The following is a 6,867-nucleotide window of genomic DNA, read 5'->3' on the forward strand; positions in this document are numbered from 1 at the left end:
ACCTGTATGATGCTGCCCAACACAGACAACAGTATCTCCAGGAGCTTGCAAGATAGAACTGCCTTTAAGTTTCATACACCTGGAAAAGCAGAGGGAATAATGCATCACTGAGTGGACCATGTGGCTCCTGTTTAACTAATTAAAGGAAGAAAAATAAACAAAGAGCAAGCTTCCAGTACTCTTGCCTTTCTGAACATGAGACCACTGGTGTTTTTAGTTACTTCAATTGTCCATCATGAAAGAGTGAAGTAGTAACATAACATCATGTACTTCTATTTCTTTCTCCTACCACCTCTGTGTCCAGCTAGTAGCTTTCTTAGAACAGCAACTTTAGGAAGGCATGAGATCTGTATTTCCAGACCAATTTATTTCTAAATCAAGCCACATTCTCAACATCTCAAAAGAGATGACTGATTTTAATCAGCAGTGGAAAGCACAGCAGTGATAGTGGAGTAGAAATGTCCTAGGCTGCAGCAAGTGAGGTTCAGCCCAAACACAGCAGCCTTGAACACAGAAACAAAGGAAAAAAGCTGCTTACCCTTAGAAGACTTCAAATAGGCAAGAATCCCAAGCAAAATACCCTTGCCTCCCCTGTCAACCCTTAAATGAGGTCTGGGAAGAGGTGGAGCCAGGATTCCAGTCACTCAGATGCACTGCATGCAGCTGGGCTCCCTTGGGTTGGCCCATGCCTTCCCACCAGGTGCTCAATCACTGTTTCAAGCTGTGACAACATTTCTGCCACAGTTGCCTAATTTCATTTGAGGGAGTGCAGTCATGTCAAATAAGGGAGCTAAACTGAAGGAAGAGTGTGGAACTCTGCCATACTGCCTTAGGCCATAGATGTGATGAATTTTGCAGAATACAAAAACTACAAAATTGTTAAACTATCAGTACTTTAGAAAGCATGAAGTTCTCTCCAAATTACTTCTTTCTCTAGCTATAGGATAACGCCTAACACTGCCCTTATTTCTCCTAAACATTGAGTGCTCTTTTTTGAATTTTATGGCACCCTACTGAATCAGGTTTTTTGAAAAAATCACTGAAAAGGGCAGGCCCACATTCTACTCAGTTCTAGGGCAAATAATGACAGTACTAACATGGAATGGTTCTGCATCCAAACCTCTCAAAATGTGCTTTCTAGCCTCACCCTCACTGTAAAATCATGAAGCAGCATTAAATAATCCCTTCTCTCAGGCCCAGCTCATGTGCTTCAGGAGCACTGAATTCGCTGGAAGTGAGGCCATCTCATGTTTCCTCACATACCTGGGATTCATTGCATTACCTCTGTATGAGGCCAAAGTTTTTCTTCAGTGACCCTGTGTCATAGAAGAAATGGCCAAGCCAGCACCTCACAGCCAGGAAGAATGTCTCTGGAGACATTTTCTTTGAACCAAGAGTGAACCTGGCTCTGCCCCTCAGGTGCAAACATAATCATTTGCAAACAAGGACAACTTTGTATTTGCGGTATCCACAGCACAAGAGAGGATTCTGCCACAGAACGATGGAAGGAGTTGAATGCATTCACTGTGTATGGGGAGACTGGGATTTCCCGCATTTTTTGAAAAAGTGAAAAAGCCAAGTACCTTCAATTTCAGCTGGGATGCACCAGCAAACACCTCATCCCCCTGACACTGAAACTAGAGCAGCTGGGCCCACGCTGCCCTCACCCCAGCCCTACCCATTATATCCCCCTAGACTCTGAGGGGTGAGGATGCTCCCCCATCTAACTCTGCAGTTTGAAATCCTCAGTGAATTTCATGAGGCCCTCATCTTCTCTGGAACTCTCCCTCTTCACCCTTGTGTCTCAGCTTACAGAAGATGAGGAATTGCAAGAGAGTATATCCCTGGGTCCTGTCTCCCAGCTGCTGTCCCTGCCAGATGGCAGCTAAAGAGCAGTGGTAGCTGGTAGGCAAGCTGGGAGCAAATAGCAGGGCTTCTAAAAATCACAACTTTATATTACTATTTTATTAAATGCGCACCAAGTCTACAATTGTCTGTCACTGAAATTGCCCATACTTGTCGAAAAAAGTTCCTATAATAGTCTCCAAATTTCTGTCCATCCAATTTACCACAAACCTGCAGGAGACTTTCCTCCTTTGACACCAATATATACAATATATGAACAGCTTTATTTCTAACTGAAGTCTTGATTCAGTACAATAAACAGAAGTTATGTATTACACAAAGAAGCAGTTCTACTGCCTGTTCCCATAGCTCCCAGCTAACTAACTCCCTTTAACAGATGTTTCATGCTGTAAGTCAAGCTTGAGCCTTTGAATATGCATAAACAGTTTATGAAATGAGCAAATTCAATTGCACAGTAAAAACTACTGCTTCTTGGCTACAGCCGCTTCTGCAATCAAACCTCCGTATGCAATAGCTGTTTGGGAACTGAAATTGAATCCTGCCCTTATTAAAGTTATCAGTGCCTCCTTTTCCCTCCAGAATTCTACATCTCATTCTGTTTAATACGGAAAAAATTTCAGAAGGTCTCTGAATTCTTCATAGATTAAAAACCTCCTGTGAAAATGAATGAAATCCTTGTTACCTGAATGTTCAAAGCTGGCAACAGACACAGAAATGTATGGTACATGTATTTCATTTTCCAATTAGCATCCTTCTACTATCGTTTTTGAAGATAAAAGCATTATTTAATCGAAAGATGAGTCCACTAACATTTATGTCCTTACGTATGTACAGTAAACACATTCCATGATGTATGATATTACACATTTAGAAGTATTACAAATATGCATTCGTGATCCAAATGAAAATAGATCAGCTGTATCCAAGTTAAATTTACTTCTTGCAAAGGTTAGGAGTGTCCTCTTAACTACATCTGCATTGCATTAAGACAAAACTGCAAATCAGTTGCTGAAAGAAACAGGGCAATCAGATTTAAAGGGTTTCTAGAGGGCAGAATTACCATAAAAACTGAGTCATAAAATCTTATATTTGACGACTGATAGAATTTATTCTAAAAGTAATAAAAATAATAGATTCACTAACAAAATATTCTCTCATTCTTATTTAGGGCTGTAGTAATTCTGCATACAATCAGAAATTTTGGCAAAAGATACTGTCAGCAAAACAAGGAGCTGTTAATGAATTAAAATGTAAAAAGGCTGCATAGAAGAAATACAAATGAGGACAGGTGACAAAGGAGGAATATAAAAGCAGTGCTTGGGTAATTAGGGATGTTATCAGGAAGTAGAGAGCCCAGTGGGAGCTCAACTTGATGAGGAGCATAAAAGGTAAAAAGAAAACAATTTTGTAAGTACACTAATAGCAAACCAAAGTTTAAAGGAAATGTGAAGCTGTTGTTGAGTGGTGGAGACTACCTGCTGGCAGAAGATATAGCAAACGTTGAAATATCAGATGACTTTTTTTTATCACGATCTTCAAAAAAAGTTCCCAGACTGTTGCATTTATCTGTGCAGTTTGAGAAAGTAGGCCAAGCTAAGGCAGAAGAGTTACAGACTCTTCAGAAAAGAACCTAGGTGTATTCACATAAATGGGATCAATAGGATCTGCTCAAGGATGGTGAAAAAAAATGGGTGATGTGATTACGAAGACACATCATCCTCAGAAAATTGTGATGATTTACAGGAAAGGGTCAGTGTTACAATCATCTTTAAGAAGGGTTCAGAGGAGGATCTGAGAAACTAGCTGCTGGACAGCTTTAACTCGGTTTCTGAAAAAGCATCTTTACATTTCCAAACAAAGGATAAACAAGAAGGTGATGGGCAAAAGGACTTACATATAGAAGACCAGGTCTGTAATTATTAATTCAAACTGTCCTTCTATGCTGACATATCTAGCAAGAAAGAAAAAAAAGACACTCCTCTTTGGCAGCACATTCGTAAGAACATTTTACATGGGTAATGTATTCCGAGGTTCAATCCAGTGCGAAGGCTCAGACCCATTAGTGCTGACAGACAAGACTGTGAAATAAGTATCAGCCCCACTCTGCAGCCAAAAAGGGGGACACAGTTTAACACTGCAAGTGTAACCCCCTCTTCTTTGATGCTTAATTAAGTCCATGGGTTACTTCATACCAAGCTAGCATCACCAAACCTTTTTGGATCTCCACTTACATTCTATTTTTCACGCATGATCGCGCACTCTTCATAAACTTTCACCAAGAACCCCACTGAATCAGTAGAGCTCCCTGTGCCATTTGCAGACTATGAGCTGTGGTCTATGAGTCAGTGGCATATATCCCAGGTTAAAAAAACAGTAACCACATAGAGGCAAGTTCAAACCTAAAAGGAAATACACATTTTGGGACCTCAGAGGCCATCTCTACGCTGTTTCAACTCCATTTCATCAACCATTGTGGTTCCCAGTCATCTCCAATAGCAGAGTTTATGTATGCCTTAAAAGCAGATAACCCTGAGTGACTGTCCAAAGGAGAATACAAGGTAGCCATGCCTAGGCTTTGTGAAACGTGCGATTTCTGTAATAAGGTATATTAGTCTTTGGCCGTTCTCTAATCAAACATCCCTGAATGCACACAGTTCCAGTGCAAGGCAGCAGATCCATAGCAGAACTCATGCATGCATTTCTTTCCAAGAGGAAAATGGGACACTGTTGCTCATCCCACATGCATTAACTTTCAAGAAAACTCTTACTACATTTCATGACCAATATATCACACATCTATATATCTCCAGGCAGTCATGGAATAGGATGGAAAGATGCACAGAATGGACATTCTGAGGGTGTTGGTGACGGCCTTTGCTATTTATGCATGCAGTGATTATTTTGCTTCATTTTTGCTGAAAGCAATTCATGGACATTGATTTCATTGTTTATTTTCCACCTCCGTAGTTCTTTCTTTGGACAAAAGCTTGTGTTGTTAGGGACAATATGCTACTTTAAATGAGATTTTACATTAAATTCAGAGCAGAGCAACAACTTAATTAATCTTACCATCTGTTCTGTTCAGGCTCTGTGGCTTTCACGTAACATTTAACTTTTGTACAAACCCAAAATGCTAAAAGTTAAACCCAGCTCAATTTTTTTGTGCTTCACCACTTGATGGGGATAATGAAATTGTTTGCCTCAGATTTGGTAGAAAAGCAGGGTAGGCTCTTGGTCACCATTTATCAACTGCTGCTTTTAACTGCAGATAATAAGAAACATTGGGAAATGTGATTTTTCACCACAGTACTGTGTGTTAGAAGCAGACATGGGATCACTTATTGCTGTGGAAGCCTCACAGACCCAGGCTCTGAGGCAAGAATCTGTCAGGCAGCGTTTCCACATACAGTCAACAGCATTTGGCTTTAAGCAGCTTAACTTCAATTTTGGGGTTGAGTTTATTACCTTGTGAGCTATCCCATCCAAGCTAGAGATTAACAGTTCTCTACTTTTTCCATGAAAGGAGGAAAGTAAATCCACTCGCAAAATTGACAAAGGCAATGTCAGGGCAGGTTGCCGCCTTCCTTCCAGCACACTGACATCTCTGTGTGGGTGGCAAGAAGATTGGTTTAGAGGACCAATCAGAAACATTTAGGGCTTTTCGTTTATTAGACACTGGAATCAACATTCCTGTTTTGGATGATGGCTGTTCTTGCTCTGTTTCATTTCAAATTAGATCTATGAAACACTGTTAGTGCTCCTGAACCAACAACAGATCTCACTTTTACAGGTTCCAGCAAAAATGCACATCTTTAGTAAGTAAAATAAAGCTAAAATCCTGTACTGTGAGAAAAAGATATCCCCTACAGCTACAATAAAGGCAGCAATGCAAAAGAAGAACCATCCAACAGAATCTGAAGAAGTCCTTGTGGCAGGAACAAAGAGGAAGCGATCGCAGGTTTCGGCAGAAAACAGCGTGAGTGCAGACTCCAGCAAAATATCTGTCATGGCTCCCATGGTGATACCACAAGAAGTTCTTGCACCACAGCTAAGGTCTTACCCATTTTCCCACGCTACAGAAAGTGAGGAAGAAGGAATATCACCACTGGAGGGCTACAGCTGACCTCATCAAAAACACGCACCTAGGCGAAAGTCAGGCAAAAATTTGTAACTTGGAATAGTCCAAATTACACAGCCCCACAGCTCATTTCCATAAGGATTTGTGGGCAAAGTAAATGGACTGAGAATACAGGAACTGAAGAAACAATGAAAAGAAAAAAAGAAAAAAAAAAACGAAACAAAAAAAAAAAAAAAAAAAAACCAGATATTTCTGCAGCACACAGAGCCTGAAAAGTTGTTCTGAGAAAAAGGCAGTGGACTAGAAATAACAGCCAGGTACCACGCATTGACCGCCAGTCACAACGCCTGTTTCTATGCAACATTCAAACACTGGCAACAAGATCATCAACAGCTGTTCAATTTCTATGAATCCCCATCTGATTTTCATTATCCTGGCAGACCATTAACCTCACCTGTGCTTCTCAGATAGCAATTTTTTAGGCACATCTCATGAAGACCTTTACATCAAAAACAGATTTTGCATCACTCTAAAATGCACAGAAGTGCTTAACTGAGCAGAGAAAGTAGCATCCAATTGCTTGATGCTTTTATCGTCTGCCTACTGATAGTTTTCAACCTTCAGCTGCCCCAGCATAGCAATTAGACAGATCAGTACGACAGCAAAAGTTGTTTCACCATAGGTGTAACGACAGAAGGAGCGGCACAATAGAAAGGTGCTATAAAAGAAGGGAAGAAACTTGCTTACCTGTATCAGAAGATTCCAGGTTCACAGGGCAAAGCTCCCCTAAGCTAAGACTAAGGAGAGACCTCCAGAAAGAAACCTATTCCCTACAGCAGTCAGCCCTTAAATGGAGTCTCAGAGAGGTGCAGCCAGGCTCTGCCCCTTCTGGTCACACAGCTGAATTGCCTTCACCTGTGCCC

The sequence above is a fragment of the Centrocercus urophasianus genome, unplaced genomic scaffold, assembly GCF_019232065.1.
Source record: "Centrocercus urophasianus isolate 14NV4802_14NV808 unplaced genomic scaffold, USGS_Curo_1.0 seq_14, whole genome shotgun sequence".
In the NCBI taxonomy this organism is placed as follows: domain Eukaryota; kingdom Metazoa; phylum Chordata; class Aves; order Galliformes; family Phasianidae; genus Centrocercus; species Centrocercus urophasianus.